The sequence below is a fragment of the Mytilus galloprovincialis genome, chromosome 4 (genome assembly GCF_965363235.1).
Source record: "Mytilus galloprovincialis chromosome 4, xbMytGall1.hap1.1, whole genome shotgun sequence".
Lineage (NCBI taxonomy): Eukaryota > Metazoa > Mollusca > Bivalvia > Mytilida > Mytilidae > Mytilus > Mytilus galloprovincialis.
The window spans coordinates 2,029,419-2,048,578 of record NC_134841.1 but is presented as its reverse complement, the minus strand read 5'-3'; the positions used below and the strand labels follow the sequence as shown (position 1 = coordinate 2,048,578).

The 19,160-nt window shown below is 32.6% G+C and overlaps 1 pseudogene; it reads left to right on the top strand.

The window, feature by feature from the left end:
* The first annotated feature begins 1,982 nt into the window (after positions 1-1,982).
* Positions 1,983-17,979, top strand: LOC143071106 (omega-amidase NIT2 pseudogene; annotated as a pseudogene).
* The last annotated feature ends 1,181 nt before the right edge of the window (positions 17,980-19,160 follow it).

The following is a 19,160-nucleotide window of genomic DNA, read 5'->3' as shown; positions in this document are numbered from 1 at the left end:
AAATTCGTGTTTATCGATTCTCATATTAGATTTATAACAATAAAAAACAGTCATCCATATTACAAAAAGTCTAAGATAAACAATTGCAAGACATGAACTCGATAAAATGTTTCTTCATTTCGTGTGTAATTTAGTCTAGACGCCATGCATCTAATTATAACTATCGAGTTGACCTCCAAAGACCATGATGGTCCTAAAAGCGATATAAACATAGATATAGATATAATAGAATGTGAGCTCGTGTAATTGGATTTTTCTAGGTCTTTTTAATAATTTCATATTTTAGATTTTAAAAAAATATGATTGTTTTGTGGATTAAATCAGTCAATCAAATGATTTACCTTATTTTCTTATTCATGCCCTCAAACGCAAATAAAGTACAAAAACTCAAACACATGTCTATGGGAAACAGCTCGCCTAGACGAGTGCAGCAAAGTTTTATTATCAAATAATTCAACTACCCTCAAATCACTTTAGCACAATAAGGCCGCTGCAGCATACATGTCTAACAAACATATCTACAATGAAAAATAATGAAATAGAATCTTTCATATCACAAAACCATAATTTCATAATGTTAATAAGACTGAGCTTCGAATGGTCAAGCTATGAAAATGTATTTTCAATGTTAACTTTTACCGCGAATGACCAGTCCGTGCTATCATACATTGTATTGATAACAAAATTGAAGATGAATTTCATTTTATATGTGAGTGCAACCTCTATTAAGACGAGAGGGAAAAGTTTTATGATGACATTGTTAATATTATACTATGTTTTTGTAATTTAGATAATTTTGATAAATTTAAATATTTAATGAACTGTTCGGAGACTGATGTTCTCACCAGATTTCTTATATATATAGACAAATGTATTTTGATTAGACATTCATCAGTGGGAATAATTGCATAATATTGAAGTGTGAGTTTTGTATCTTGCTTGTTATAAGTTTCACAATTGTTGGCTGTTAAGTTTTATTGTTGTTTTTTTCTGTATATGTTTTTTTATATGTGTTCATGTGTTTCATTGAAGTTCACATTTAAATATGGAATCAATGAAATCGAATATTCACTTGCTAGTGAATAATTCATCATCAATGATTCTAAGCTTACTTTGACAAAATTGAACCATACTGACTGCTAAAAGCGGATTATTATTTCACTATTTCACTTTCATTAACGATTGAACAAGCAAATCATTTTAGATTTTTTACATATCTCGTAGCTAGTGTCCCTTTAAAGAGGGTCTGGATTGGGGGGGGGGGGGGTATGTTATTCTGTAAACATTTAATTTTCACCCTTTTGTCTCTAATCATTAAAAAATTAACCCCTTTTTCTCTAATCTTCAAAAAATTAACCCCTTTTTTTCTCTAATCTTCATTTGTTTTGCCCGTTATTCTCTAATCTTCATTTTTTAAAGGCATTATTCTTTAATCATTTAACCCCATCCCATGGTGTTCCCGGGGAATATTAAGTTGCTTAAATGAAGGGTAGAGTAGTATGCGGACCCGTATGCGGATCGGAACTGGAACTGCCGGGAGTTTGTACCATATGTGAAAGGGATAGGACATCTTTCGGGACGTCGGGATCGGATTTTAAGCTTAGGATTTCGGGATTGAACCTTTCGGGATCCGGTAATTCTTTTTTTTTTCGAATTTCGGGATGTCGGAATTTAAATTTAATTTAAATTCAGGAACTCGGGATTTCATGTTTTTAAGACCGGGATTTCGGGATCAGGACCCCTCCGACCCCTCTCAAAGCTCCAAATCTCGAAAACGAATACATTTTACCTATTAAAAATCAACATCTATTTAAATTTTCTAGAGGATTAAAAAGATATCGTAGAAAGAAGACAAACAGCAAATAACACAAAACAATAGATAAGCCACTGTCGAGGTCTTCTGACTTTTGATAAGAACACCAACAATTGGTTGGGTTCTCTCCCTCTTTTAACCCCTACCACTGGAATAACCAATAACAAAATAACACGTGCAAAACATGCGATAAGATTATAGATGATCTTAGAAGGTTCAAACAAAGCTGATTAAAAAACGGACATAACAGACGACAAAACATAGATACAAGTAAGATAAACATATTTCAAAGAAATCCTCGCAGTCACTGAAAGCAAGGTCATGTCAAGCCTGATGTGCTGTGGTTGTCGTTTGTTGATGTGGTTCATATTACAAGTGGTTTTTTTCGCGTTTTTAATAGATGCTCAAAGATTAAACCGTCGGTCTTTAATGTTCGAATGGTTTTACACTAGAGTCATTTCTTAGGCCCTCTATAGCTTGCTGTTCGACGTGACCCGATGCTCCGTGTTGAAGGCCGTACCTTGACCTATAATGGTTTACTTAAAGTGTAAATTGGGACTGTAATGTCGAGTTGCCTTATTTGCACTAATACCACATCTTCATGTACTTATCAGTTGCATCTGCTGATTTCTCGTTAGAATATATATATTATACTATTCAAACAGGAAAATCAACGGACTAATTAATCTATATAAAAAACATAAAAAACGAGAAACACTTATGAACCACATCAACAAATGACAACCTCTGAACATTAGGTTCTTGACTTAGGATAAGTGCAAACAAATGTAGCGGGGTTAAACTTTAGGTGTCCAACCTTCACCCTTACCTGAAACAACAGTGTAACATATCAACATAGAAAGACACACTATAAAATATCAATTTAAAGTATACTATTTTATATACTTAATTTTGTATCATTGAAGTCCGTGTATATATTGTCCTATAGATGTCTCATTTGTTTTATCTTTGCTGTTAGTTTGCTGTCTTATTGGTATCAAGCCCACATTTCCTCAAGATTATTTATACGGCGTTTTATCTTAGGATTTATGATTATAAAAATTTAAGACAAATATTCAAAACATTCACTTCCTCAATATAGATATCTTTTACAAATCTGAAAATCTTATAAACAAATCTTATAGACTATAATTATTCAAATTAGCACGCATATATATATCCATACACATATATTTATTAAGATTACCCGTTTTGTGTCTGAAAGTTGATGTTCTTTGCTGTTTTGTTGATGTAATTTTTTTAAGGTGCTATGTTTTTTCTGTATTTTTTTAAGGTGCTATGTTTTTTCTATATTTTTTTTTAAGGTGCTATGTTTTTTTTTCTGTATTTTTTTAGGGTGCTATGTTTTTTTCTGTATTTTTTAAGGGTGCTATGTTTTTTTCTGTATTTTTTAGGGTGATATGTTTTTTTCTGTATTTTTTTAGGGTGCTATGTTTTTTTTTTGTATTTTTTTTAGGGTGCTATGTTTTTTCTGGGTGCTATGTTTTTCTGTATTTTTTTTTAAGGGTGCTATGTTTTTCCTGGGTGCTATGTTTTTCTGTATTTTTTTTAGGGTGCTATGTTTTTTCTGTATTTTTTGTAAGTGAATACTCTGTAATATAAATTGATACAGTGGAGAAATTTCAGACTAAATTTCTTTACAACCTACGGCTAACCATCCTTTGCAAAATTGAAATGTGCTTCTTAAAATGTGTTGTTTGACAATACGGAAGTTCTATCATTTTAGTTACAGTTAACAAGTTACCTCGTTAAATGGGTACCGATAAAACTTATAATAAAGTCAAACATACTAGAAACGGTAAACAAAAAATATATATCCTTGATCTATTTAATATAATGTTCGCACTTAGTGAAAACGGTTTTCAAATTATCCGGAAACTTCATGGGTGAATGATGACAAAGACCTTTAAATATAAAATTTCGTTTCGTGGAACAGAATTTAAATTATGAATTAACAACGAGAAGAGTGAGTATGAATATTAGTACAAATTAACATACTTTGTTATGTAATTTCTTATGACAAAATATTGATATCGTGCACAGCCTTTTTTTCTTTCATCTTAAGGTAAGCAATCATTGTTTATTGTATGTGATTTTTGTATCCACCTATCACTACTGTAAGATTTTTGTATCCACCTATCACTAATGTAAGATTTTTGTATCCACCTATCACTACTGTAAGATTTTTGTCAATATAAATATAAGAAGATGTCATATGATTGCTAATAGCAAATCTCTGACAGATACCAGATGCCATAGAAAGTTTACAACTAAACTTCAGCGTACGGCCTTCAACAATGAGCAAAACCCATGTACAAGGTAAGCTATAATATGCTTTGAAATGACCAATGAAAAACATTGAAACGAGAACACTAACTGCCTATTGAGTACTGTCAGATCTGTACCTAGTGTCTTTTTGTTGCTTGGATGTACAAGTACCCGGTCACGTCCACTTCTTTTTTGTCCATCTGATGAGTTCATCCTTTTTCAACTGATTTTTTTAGTTCGTTCTTATGTTGTACCGTTATACCACTGTCCCAGGTGAGGGGGGATCCCGCTAACATGTTTAACCCGCCTTATTATGTATGTATGTGCCTTTCCCAAGTCAGGAGCCTGTAATTCAGTGGTTGACGTTTGTGTATGTGTTACATATTTGTTTTTCGTTCATTTATTGTATATAAATAAGGCAGTAAGTTTTCTCAATTGAATTATTTTACATTGTCATTCCGGGGCCTTTTATAGCTGACTATGCGGTATGGGCCTTGCTCATTGTGACCTATAGTTGTTAATATCTGTGTCATTTTGGTCTCTTGTGGAGAGTTGTGTCATTACCAATCATACCACATCTTCTTTATTTATAAGCTATAATATGCTTCGAAATGACCAATGTAAAACATTGAAGTGAGAACATTGAAGCGAGAACATTAAATGCCTGATTTATATGTACAAAACGATAATCACTGACTAACATACTCCTGGTGGGACTAAACATTTTGACTGATACAAGACCCTACCATAACATTGGACAGTTGTGGAACAGCACAATAAAGGAACAAAAAAAAAACAAACATAAGTTGAAAAGGGATTACCGGTACCTCATCAGATTGATTCACAACACAAAACAACCATTGGAAACACAAATGATATAAGGTTCAGATTTGAGAGTACTCGTTACTAAAAGTTAGTTCAAAGCCAGATTTGAGAGTACTCGTTACTAAAAGTTAGTTCAAAGCCAGATTTGAGAGTACTCGTTACTAAAAGTTAGTTCAAAGCCAGATTTGAGAGTACTCGTTACTAAAAGTTAGTTCAAAGCCTTAAACAACTAATAAATTAGGAATCTGATGTTCAGTAGTTGTCGTTCATAACGGTTTATTGTTTCTCGTTTTGATATAGATTAGACAGTGGTTTTCCTGTTTGAATGGCTTGACACTAACCATTTTCGGGACCTTTTATAGCTTGCTGTACGGGGTGAGCCAAGGCTTCGTGTTTAATACCGTAACCGTTCTTTGACCTATAATGGTTCACTTTTACTAATTTTGACTTTCATGGAGAGTTGTCTCATTGGCACTCAAACCACATATTCACATATCTATAAAGCATGCATCTTAGACTGAATATCAACCAGCACAAATACAACATCCAAATAAAATTGAGAATGTTAACAATAATATTTTGTTTAATTTATGGATAACAGAATCAATATTTAAAACGATCAAACCAATAATCACAGATGTTCAGTTCATCTAGAATAAATTAAAATTATTTAGAGAATCTGCTTTTACGACACGGTAAATAAATTCTCCGTAAAAAAATAATATATGCTATCCCGTTTGTAACAACTTTTTCTATTGGAACAGAATTTTTTCTATTGAACCACCGTCCAAAGAGGGAAAATTCACAAAATGGATCGGTACATCGTCCCTTTTATCAATACCGCATATTCTCGAAATAACAAATGGAAAACAATTCAAACAAGAATACTAACGGCACAATTAATGTACCAAAAAAAAAATGAACGAAAAACAAATATGTAACACTGCAACATACAACAACCACTGAATTAAAGGTTCCTGACTTTTCACAGACACACACATTCATAATATGGCGGGGTTTAACATGTTAGCGGGATCCCAACCCTCCCCTTACACTCGGACAGTGTTATGACAGTACAACATAAGAACAAACTATAAAATCAGTAGAAAAAGATGGACACAAATAGAAATACATATATAAAAAACATGTGGACGTGACTGGGTACTTGTACATCCCAACATTAAAAAGACACTAAAAATATATCCGAAAGCTCTCGCAGTTACTTACAACTAGTTCAAAGTCAATAACAACCAATAAAAAATCATGCATCTAAGAATAAATTCATTACAGTGGATTTTCTTATAAGCCAATCAAGAATTACGACTGTAGTTACTGTAAAAAAAACACCAAATAGTCATATAAATGTTTGAATGCTTCAAACCTTTATTAAGAGATGCGCTTTATTGTGCCTAGTCATGTGTTCAGCCCTTCTACTTCATTATATGCGCAGTTTTTGTTGTTGTTGTTGTGTTTTGGCAATTATTATATATGTGCAATGTGCTATTTTTAGCACTTTTCATAGTTATTTTTAATCTTTAGAATTTTTTTTTTTTAAAAGACCGATTTTATACTATTATATAATCTACTTTTCGTGTGCCATGTTGCATGCGACTTCATTTTTCGGTTCAATCTTCACAGAAATATGTTTCAAAGGTTATACAGTCTCGTTTCCTGTTTACCAAATAATAAATGTTCGTATAAATGAAAGGATATATGCAAAACTCTGAAAACAACCAGAGCGTAGACTTCTGTGTCAAGTTCAAGTTCGCCATAGACAACAATTCGAAAGACTCTCCATAAACAAAACAAAATCTTACTCTGAATTCTTCAAAGGAAAACTTAAAAACTACAGTAGGATATAACTTAAGATAAGGGGACGACCATTTGATATTCTGGGGGGGGGGGGGGGGGGGGGGGGGCAGGAGGATTTGTTTTTGATCGGTTATTTATTTTTGTAAACTAAGAGGACAGATTATTTATTTTCTGCACTATTGAAGCAAGATTTTTCATTTTCATTAAAGCAAGGGACTGATTATTCATTTTCACAACTATATTTTTGATATTCGAAAACATACAATTTTTTAAATGATTTGTTTATTATAAATAATACATATAGTATAGTCAAGTCATTATGTACTATTTAATTAGAATAACCACCCCCCTCTGCAGAAATGAATCTTTTAAATTCCCAACTGCATATACATGTATTGCATACATACATAGTATTAAAGTTTAGTTATAACTAGGCACTTTTAAATGTATTGGCAAACATACTACGCCGAGCGGAGCGAGACAAAATTTTTTTTGAAGGGTTTTGGAGCCACTGACGGCCCAAGAAGCTATAGAACAAATGATGCAAAATCATGCTTTCTGGGTGTTCCGAAGACCCTTTCATAATCTGAAAATGAAGTTTTGTTTTAATAATTTTTTGACAATATTTTGGTCTCAAAGCAAAATGTATAAATTCAGTGTAAGACTGAAGTTTCTAGGGACAACATCAAAAGACCAATGTGCATGATAAAGCAAAAATGGAATTCACATAGGTAAGCATGTGGCTGCTGTTTTTTTTTTTTAAACTCGTGATCAAGTTCATAACAAAATTACTAGATTACAAAAGGAATGTTACACTAACAGAATACAGAACGGTAATCAATGAACAAAAGACAAATAAAAAAAGAAACATTGATCCCGAAAAATCAGGGCTATAAGTCTGAGGGAAAACAGAACTTTCTTCTTGCAAGGCCGTGAACACAATTTGATATGGAGACAAGCGTTTGGTTTTGAAATTTCCTACATGTAGTTACGGCCCTGTTAAAATAAAGGTGAGGTAAGATTTCCTGAGACAATATACCTCAAGTTAAATGAAACCAATTTTCAGACATTTCAAGTATATTTAAATAATATTTATACTTTTGTTATTAAAAAATTTGGGAAGTGTTTCCCGATTTTTTTTGGGAAAAAAGATGAATTTAAGAAGAATCTGGTGCCATCTCATACTTTCGATTAGACCTGCTGAGTTATTTATTTTCTATACATTGCAAGTCAGGTAATTTATTTTCAAACTACCACAGAACAAACCATTCATTTTTGTGATTATCAAGGCTGAGTTATCTATTTTCAAAATCCTCCTGCCCCCCCCCCCCCCCCCCCCCCCCAGAATATCAAATGGTCGTCCCCTAACCACTCTCTAAGTTTCTGAAATTCGACTTACAAATATAAAATATATTTCAATAATCGATTTCTTTTATATATCTTTTTACAAAAGAACTTTTGAATCAGTAAAGGCACTTTATTCTGTAATACATTGCGGTATAAAATTGAGAATGGAAATGGGGAATAGGCTAGCAGAAGCTAAAATACAATTATAAGTTAACGTTATTTTTTCTCTCAGTCTTGTAATGTGGAATTTTTAAAGTGATTTGATCAACTTTTAGCCTTAAAATATAAATCAAAATTATTTAAGTTAAAGGGAGATGTGATCAAGTTATGCAGAGTTTTGTATTCATAAGTTTTAAGAAAAAAATAACGGTAGATTCAAACACACCTGCATGTAAAGGTGAATCCGACTTTATTTCGCTTTCACGTTGATTACCCTTTTTTGACATAGGTGTCTGCAACAAAACGGTATGTAAAATTTTCAGATTTGTCTTGTTACTTTTCATTGACTTTTCCCCGGATTTTATGGACATAAGTTTTCAAGATCCAAAATAAATTGCAACTAAAAAAATCATGAGTACTTTTGTTTATCCCCCCTTTTTTTGTCATTATATTAATAGTTTGATAGTTTAACATTTAACATGCGCACTATATAGTTAGAATTGACCTATATGATAAACAAATCAGTAGTCTTTCTCGTCAAAACTATATTCCAATTTACCAACAGGGTTTTGATTTATTGTAGACCGTTGGTTTTCCCGTTTAAGGATTATGTACTCTTGTGTTGATTCAAAGCTAAACATATGGAAATTTTATAGAAAATCCACAGCCTTTCCCCTTGTACTCTCATTTTTGGCAATGCAATGTTTGATAGATAGAGGATTATTGCATGCAGTGCTAGCAATGATTTTCTTAAAACAAGTTTATAAATTTAGTTATTGGTAAAAACAAATATAAATATGGACCAATTCAAGTACACCTTCTAGGCTGCGCTCGATTTTAGTGACTTACCACAAGGTGTTTTGGAATTTATAGGTTGTTTATTACTTTTTGCAAACAATAAACGCTAGCACATCATAGAAAAACAAGTGAGTAATCTAGGTTTAAAATTTTATAACAAAAATCAATGTATTAAAGTCTGTGGATTTTCTACAAAATTCTTGGTTTTATTGTCACCAAATTCTCTTTTTCTACTTAACAGCTTAATGCAATGAAACTATAAATACTAATGCTTTGCACGAAGTTTCCCCTTGGTACATGTACAAAATGGCTTATCTCTATTATTCATCATCTTTGCTGTTTTGATATTGCAGTTTGAAAATTTCGTAATTCACAGCCCACAGAAGGGGTCATAAACCTTAAATGGTTCTAAACTAGTCATTTGGGGCCCTTTATCGCGTGCTATTCTATGTGAGCCAAGGCCACATGATGAAGACCGTACATTGACTTATAATAGTTTTTCTTTTACAAATTATGACTTGGATGAACAGAAGAGTTTCTCATTGGCACTTATATCGCATCTACATATATCTAAAACAACAGGAAAGTGTAAAAAAAAAATTAAAAGACAAATATATCCATATGCCATAACGCATCATTTACTTAATACATTAAGGTCTTATTGCAACTTAAAAATGTTGTCTTCTTTGTTGTTAGGTGGAAACTTTCGAAAGTTTAAAGTTTATTTTTTCAGAAGTTTGAGACCAATTACTCTTCATAACGAACATACATTTTTTTTATTAAGTTGTGCATTTTTAAGATCCAACGGCGAAGTTTTGTTGTCAATGTTTTTGGTAAATAATATAGGATTTATTAATGTTTTATACGTTTGCACCTGACTAATTAGTAAACCCAAACGTGAAATAGGTGTTCTATAATACTATTGCCTATTTTCAGGATTTTCCCCGAATACTATTCCCGGTGGCAGTCCGATATTCAAGTCCAATCTTTCTGTGGAATGTTTTTGTTGGATTTATGATTTGCATCTTCCAGATCAAATTGCACTTGCACTTCCATAATCGGATGTTTTGTAAAAAAAATATCGTTATTTAAAAAGGTTCCAAAAATCTCCAAGTTAGTGACTATAATTTGAGTATAAGCAAATGTATAAGATGTAAATATTTCTAAGTTATGCCTCTACATTAAATTTGACCTATTTAAAACCGACCGAGTTAAAACAAAAAAAAAAAAAAAAAAAAAGATATAAAAAACCGAACTCCAAGGCAAATTAAAACTAGAGGCTTTCAAGAGCCTGTATCGCTCACCTGATTCTACTTGGGTTTTTGAAATCATAAAAAATATAAAATTTGGCTAAAAGTAACAACACTTGACCAGCACCTCATAAGGAAAGGAAAATTCATGCGATATTTGATTTCATGCAATTCAGTGGTTCTTTAGAAGAAGACTTTTGTATGCATTTCCCATAGGGTCCTATGTTAAACCAAGCCCCCCCCCCCCCCCCCCCCCCCCCATGGCGGCCATCTTGGATGATTGATCGGCTACAAAGTAACAACACTTGGTCAGAATCTCATAAGGAACATCTATGCTATGTTTGGTTTCATTCCATTCAGTGGTTCTCTAAAAGAAGACATGAGTCTTTTGTAGACGAAACGCGCGTCTGGCGTATATAAAAAATTTAGTCCTGGTATCTATGATGAGTTTATTGTATGTATTTTCCATAGGGTCCTATGTTAAACTAAGTCCCCAACTGGCGGCCATCTTGGACGGTGGAATGGCGACAAAGTAACAACTCTTGGTCAGTATCTCATTATGAACATTCATGCTATGTTTGGTTTCATTCCATTCAGTGGTTCACTAAAAGAAGACATTTGTATGTATTTCCCGTAGGGTCCTATGTTAAACTAAGTCCCCCTCTGGCGGCCATCTTGGATGATGGATCGGCTACAAAGTAACAACACTTGGTCAGCACCTCATAAGAAACATTCATGCCATGTTTGGTTTCATTCCATCCAGTGGTTCTCTAAAATAAGTCATTTGAATGTATTTCCCATAGGGTCCTATGTTAAACTAAGTCCCCAGCTGGCAGCCATCTTGGATAATGGATCGGCAACAAAGTAACAACACTTGGTCAGCACCTCATAAGGAACATTCATGCCATGTTTGGTTTCATTCCATTCAGTGGTTCTCTAGAAGAAGTTCAAAATGTAAAAAGTTAACGACGACGACGGACGACAAGTGATGAGACAAGCTCACTTGGCCCTTCGGGCCAGGTGAGCTAAAAAAGGGGGAAGTCCATAAAATACAATCAATAAGATTAAAATAGAATGGATGTTATAGCGGAAATAATACCAATATAGTTCAATTTAATTCATTGGTTTGTGTTTTATTATGCAAGACTATTTGATTAGATTGCGAATTTAATGTCGCTAATTGAAATTTTTTTTTTAATTGGAATGAGATTAGCTTAATCTTACAAACTTGACTTAAACCATTCACCATAAAATCAATACAACAATATTGACATAATCCCAAAGTGAAACATTGCTAAGAAGTACAACGATTTAACCTAAGTCTTTTGAGAAATGTCAGAAAGTTTCAAGTTTCAAGTTTGTCATAATTCTCACTGCAGCAGCATGCTTTTTATCTAGAATTCAACAGAAGCAAGTTCGTCATGGTCCAATTAGACTTGACCACTACAGGATTAACGTTCAGACCACAATAGGATTATCTCTTTTGTAGTCAAGGTCATTAAACACCCCTGTAGACTATAGTAACCTATACCGGTAGTTATTAATTTCTGTGTCATTTGGTATCTTGTGAAGAGTTGTCTCATACCACATCTTCTTTTTTATATACAAGAATTTTTTTTCTTCGTTGGTCTATGTGCTATGACCAAGGAACACCAATAGAAGATTTTAGACAGGATAAACACTCATATGGTAAATAACTATTGATTTAATTTAATCTAAATCTATTGATGGTCAATTCAACCCGTAGTTGTTGGTTATGGTGGCATAATTGGCGACTTGGTCACTGTTTTGGCAGGTTTTTACTTGCATGTTAACCATAAATTAAACAAGTTTATATAAAAAAGATGTGATATGATTGCCAATGAGACAACTCTCCACAAGGTATTAAATTAATACATAAATAAGCAACTGTAGGTCACCATACGGCCTTCAGCAATGAGTAAAGCCCTTACCACTGGTATTAAAGAGATAATCGTAACTGCAATTACTATTATCCCAATATGGCGACGGTAGATATAGGTAAAATCTTTACACTCATTTTTCTTAATTGTAGCATGTTTTTGTCAATAGTTACTCAGCTGCAAGGTTTATCTATACCATTTCATCATATTTGAATCGTAACGGTGCACTGGAATTGTCTAAGCGCTTTGAAAATAGCCGTTGAAAAATTCGGGATGATAATCGTAACTCGGAAAAAAGATAATCGTAATTATGGTATTTAAAAATAAAAAAGATAATCGTAACTGGAAACTGTTTTATTGATATTGACACTAAAAACGTATATCTGATAGCCTATTATGAAATTATGGCGATGAATTATTTACGAAACGTCCCAACATCTTATGACATTTCTTTTTATGCATATATAATTAATTGTTCTTATGAAAACAGCTACATACTAGTATATTATAAAATTGGAAGGGTGAACAAGCTTCAAGAAATTTTGAAATGGGAAAACACGAACTTTGTTAATATACAGAAATTTATTAAACTAGGTATGCCACAAAATATGTGAATGAGCGATGGAAATTATGATACATGACAATAATTGTCAGGCGACACGCATGTGTCACCTTACATCAGATTTCTGATTAAGACAGTAAACACAAAATAATTTATCCTGAAGTAAATAGTAAATATAGTTAATATTGTTTAAATTATTTTATTGTAGGTGGTTATATGTGCTATTTCTGCCCCCGGGAAGCCACTGCTGATTTAATTCTAGAACATACCCTATTATGCCATAACGAAATAGGAAAGACATTTAGTATTCGTCAAAAACCGTTTGACGAGAAATTAGTGGCTACAGTTTTCATGTCACTTCGATCATTTTTCATGGATGATATCACAACTTAAAAGTTATGATGAACAAGGGATAACTTTGAAAAGTGTTTTACAGTGTCATTTCTTTTATAGCTGACTATGCGGTATGGGCTTTGTTCATTGTTGAAGACCGTACGGTGACCTATATTTGTTAATTTCTGAGTCATGTTGGTCTCTTGTGGAAAGTTGTCTCATTGGCAAACATACCACATCTTTTTATTCATATTAGCTACTTCATGACTGTCACTGAAATTTCAGTATCTCAGATATAAACTATAAACAACACAAATTCAATTTTGAATTATGATAATATGACATCCTTAAAACATTTAATGCTATATAAGACTAGAGAATGTTTGGCCCTAAATGGGATTCTTTGTGTATTATGAAATTAAATAACGTGGAGTTCATTGACAAACATGGATTTGTGTTCTTTTATAGTTTGGCCAAAAGCCCGAAAATCAAAAAATAAAATTGATGTAGCTTTAAATTTTCTTACAAGAAATACTTATTCAAAGAATGACTGCAAAGATGAGAATAAAATAACGCATATTCCGCAAAATTAGAAACAAACTTATTAAAAATTCATAAATACTCGGTATATGAAAAGTATGCTGCATACATATGCATGGAAGATATTGCAGAGAAAAATATTGAAGGTACTAAACAAGGAACATTTTTGTATTTGCATACTTGCCATATAATTAGTACTTTTCTATTAAATGAAAACATAAATTAGCCTTTCCTAATTTTCATGCATTTTTCTGAAGCACAAAATATTTGTTTTAAAATCTATAAAAATCTTTGTAATTAAACCAGTTCCGACTGTGATAATCTACATGTTTGGCCCTTTGATGTAATTTATCAATATACATATTTGTGTTTTTTTTCGTCTGTCAAATGCTTCGTAAGACTATAGGTAAGGCTAATAAAAACAAAAAATAAAAGTAACAATAAACAAAAGTAACAATAAACAAAAGTAACAAAAAACAAAAGTGACAATAAACAATAGTAACAATAAACTGGTAACTATTCTAGATTCTTTACCATCCACACTGTTTAATGATACGTCCTAAAATACATGGGAATTTGATCAAAACATTTGAATTTAATTTTTAAAATCATATATCAGTATAAAATAGAAAAAAGTGAATCCAAAGGAAAAATATGGACGGCTGAATTTATTGATAAGAACTAAATCATCAGCGTATAACAGATATGATATCTCATTATCATTTAACTTGGGTGGTTCACATGTTGAGTCAAAAATAGATGGTAAATCATTAATATATAAAGAAAATAATGTAGGGCTTAAAATACACCCTTGTTTTACCCCAACTGAGGAATTAAAAAAATCAGTGATACCTTCCGAGATCTTTACCAAGTACAAAACCTCTTTATACATATCTTTCATTATACTAAAAAAAGGGACCATCTATGTTGTAATAAGACAATTTGTAAAAGAGGGCATCTCTATTAATAGTATCAAATGCCTTCCTGAAATCAATGAAACAGGCATATATCTTTTTTGACATATGAAAATGTGGTATACGTGACTTTCATTTTGAGCAATGAATTGAAAGGATTGCACTTTTGGAATATGGGATATAGCTAATCCATCCTTTTTCTCATCAATTAGAGATATATAGGTAAATTTATCCTAGATATTAACCTGTAAGTTTCTTCATTTATTTTTATATGCGTTAATGTCATCGTTTAACTGGGCATTTACATTTTTAACACACAAAATACCATTGAAATGCTGAAAGACACATTTATTATGTTTCAGTTACTATTATCATATAAAGAAAATTACGATTATCAAAGAAGAAAAATACCATAGAGTTACGATTATCATCCCGAATTTTTCAACGGCTATTTGCACAGCTCTTAGACAATTCCAGTGCATCGTTACGATTCAAATATGATGTAATGGTATAGATAAACCTTGCAGCTGAGTAACTATTGACAAAAACATGCTACATTAAAGAAAAACGAGTGTAAAGATTTTACCTATATCTACCGTCGCCATATTGGGATAATCGTAATTGCAGTTACTATTATCTCTTTAATACCAGTGCTTACCGCATAGTCAGCTATATAAGACCCAGAAATGACAAATGTAAACAATTTAGACGAAAAAACTAACGGCCTAATTTATGTACCCAATTTACTAGATTGTGAGTAGTACACAAATAAATAGATGATTTATTTTATAAAAGTTTCACCGACCATACCAATATTTATACTTATACAAAATGACAGAGGGACCTTACTTAAAGTAAACGGATGCTAGCTTCAACGGCTTTATTAACATGATTAAACAGATTTGTAATACGCTTATAACTTGTATAAAAAGATAACTTTTTCAACATTTAGAGAGAGTAAGGAAACAAATAACTTCTAGATTGTAATATGCATGTTTTCCGGTGTAACATAGTGTAAAGGAAACTAAAGAAGAACTATATATAATATTCTCATTAAATACATTACACACAAGGTAAATCAATTTTTCAATATCACAAAAATAATCATATTAAAAATATCAAATCAAAGTACTTAATTACTGTCTTCTCGGATGACCTCGAGATCTGTTGGTTCAGTTATAAATGATAGAAATCTTAACCTTGCTGTAATAATGAATGTTCTGTTTATGCATCATGTGGATTGCTGCTTTTACCATATCGGTATATGTATGACAGTGGTGTAGCAGATAATCTTTATAATCTGACAGACAAATGTGCATTCATTGAATGCCTACATTCGCGTCTGGCGTATATACTAAATTTAGTCCTGGTATCTATGATGAGTTTATTTATAACCACTGGGTCGATGCCACTGCTATTTCCCCGAGGGTATCACAAGCCCAGTGCTGACATGAATTGTCATTGATATGGTTATATTCATAAATTTACTGTTTACAAATTTTTGAATTTTTTGAAATACTAAGGCTTTTCTACCTCAGGCATAGATTACCTAAGCTGTATTTGGCAAAACTTTTAGGAATTTTGGTCCTCAATGCTCTTCAATTTCGTACTTTATTTGGCCTTTTAAACTTTTTTGGATTCGACACTGATGAGTCTTTTGTAGACGAAACGCGCGTCTGGCGTATATACTAAATTTAGTCCTGGTATCTATGATGAGTTTATTTCTTATGATAGTGTATTGTATGAGAAAAGAAGGCACCCTCCTCAATAATTTGTATTTTCTAATGAGTTGGAGTTATACAGCCAACCATATTTTTATACTTTATCAACAAAATGTTTTAGTCATCTGCATATTCAGGTACTCAATATACATGGTATATACTTGTGTACTATACAAGTTATTGTAGATGTGAGCCAATGATCCGTGTTAAATGCCGTGCTTTGACCTTTATTATTGACTTTTTCACACATTGGTACTTGGAAGGAAAGTTGTCTCATTGACACTTATACCACATCTTCTTGTTTCTATTTGTCAGTTGAACACATTCAAAATCTATTTTTTTTCCCTTAAAATATATTACTGTTCATACGTATTTCGTCAAAATTTATCAAAATCAATTGTAACTTTTCGTGGTAGCTTCTTCGACTAAATTTCGAGATATCCGGAGTTCGATCTGTCACACATTGACCGAGTGAGACAATAGGTGTTTTTACTTATTCGATCTCCCAAGCTTATAGAATTCACTTCTCAAGCTATGATTAGTAAGCTGTCATTATTTTTTAAATTCTTCAGCTTTTCTGTTTGTACATAGCTAGGTATTGATGTCGTCGTCTTGTATATATATATATATATGAATCACATTTTACAATAAAATTGCATGTTAATAATCGATTCATTAACTTTAAAACATTTTTTTTTTCAGAATATTAATGAACATTTTCAACCTCAACAGTACATAAAGCCTAAAGAACAGACATGACTTTTAAGGTGGCACTTATTCAGATGGCGGTAACGGCCGTTAAATCAGAAAACCTTGAGCATGCGGTCAAGCTTATTAATAAGGCCGCTACAAATGGAGCACAACTAATAATATTGCCGGAATGTTTTAACTCTCCTTACGATACGTCATGTTTCCCAAAATATGCCGAGTCTATCCCAGGACAGACTTCAGATCTGTTAGCACAGACAGCCAAGGATAACAATGTCTACGTAATTGGAGGTTCTATACCAGAAATTGATAATGGAAAGGTATATAATACATGTCCAGTCTTTAGTCCGTCAGGAGAACTTCTCACTAAACATAGGAAAATTCATCTGGTTGACATTGATGTTCCTGGGAAAATTCGTTTTAGAGAAGCTGATACGCTAAGTCCCGGATGTGACTTTACTACATTTGAAACTCCATATTGTAAAATCGGCATCGGAGTCTGTTATGATCTACGATTCCCAGAATTAGCACATATTTACGGTGAAATGGGGTGTAAATTTCTTGTATATCCAGGGGCATTTAATATGACCACTGGCCCTTCACATATGGAGCCGTTGCTGAGAGCCCGGGCTGTTGACAACGAAGTTTATGTAGCTTTGGTGTCGGGGTCTCGCGATGAAACAGCTACATACGTTGCATGGGGACATAGTACTGTGGTCAGTCCTTGGGGAGACGTTCTAGCCACTACAGAACATTTAGAAACCATTGTTTATTGTGACATTGACCCCGATTTTGTCGACAAGGTTAGAACCCGTTTGCCAATATTATCACAGAAGAGAACAGATATGTACTCATTGACAAATGTTGTAACAAGGACATAATAATTCAACCATGAAGAGACTTGCTATGTACTCAAATACTGTCAAAAGGGAGAGAAAAAAATATTTCCATATAACCATTAAAGAAACAGGATTTTTACTTGAATCTTATAAAAATGAAATAAGTAACGACAGAACGTTATTGTTTATTTATACAATTGTACCCACAGGTATCGACAAATCCCCACATATTACTTAAAATATCCAAAATATGCCATATTAACCTAAAACAAAATTCATGAATTCATTTACTTAGTAAAATAGATCTTTCCATGTCGTATTACTAAGCCAGTAATAATTTTGTGCAAAATCGGGAGCCGTATACGTGAAAATACGATAACTATCAAGTCAAACAGATGCCATCCCACGAATATTCAATGTCAAGAAGGATTTGACAATTTCATACAGAGGACATGGTCTGTTTGTTTTGTTCAATTATCGTTGTCAATATAATGGAATTAGATGCGACTGTCATACAAGTGAGAGATTGAGCTAGCTATAAAACCAGGTTTAATCCGCGATTTTTTACATAAGAAAATGCCTGTTCAAAGTCAGGAATATGACTGTGTTATCCACTTGTTTGATGCATCACCTACCAATATAATCATTTTATGATCCACTGACTTGTGCCATTCCGAATCGAGTAAAAAAGGGAAATAAACTAAATGGAGACTATCAACGTTTCAAATTTTCTTCAAAGTGACCATAATTGACAGATATGATAAAAGGAAGACGTTCCATCAACACATATCTATTAATGGAATTACACAAGAGATAAAAACATTAAACTGTATACAAAAAAGGTTTAACAAAAATAACAAACTCCAAAACAAATTCAAAAAGGGGGGAAAGTACAAAAATGGTTATATTCCAAAGGTTTTATTTTTTTAATTTAGTATGCCAGACGAGCGTTTCGTCTACATAAGACTCATCAGTGACTCTTAAATCTAAATAGTAAGAAACCCAAATAAGTATAAACTTAAATAGCATTGACGACCAAAAATTCCAAAAAGATGTTCTAAATACTGCTCATGTTATCTATGCATGGAAAAAAGAAAATCATTAGTATTTCGAATAATTCATTCTTTTGCAAACAGTAATTTTTTTAAAATGACCATATATTTGATATTCATGCCAACAGCGAAGCGCTGACTACTGGGCTGGTGATACGCTCGGTGACTATACGTCCACCATCAGTGGAATCGACCCAGTACTGTAAATAGTTATCAAAGGTATCAACTTATAATTTAATACGTCAGACGCGCGTTTCGTCTAAGACTACACAAGAATCATCAATGACGCTCAGAATC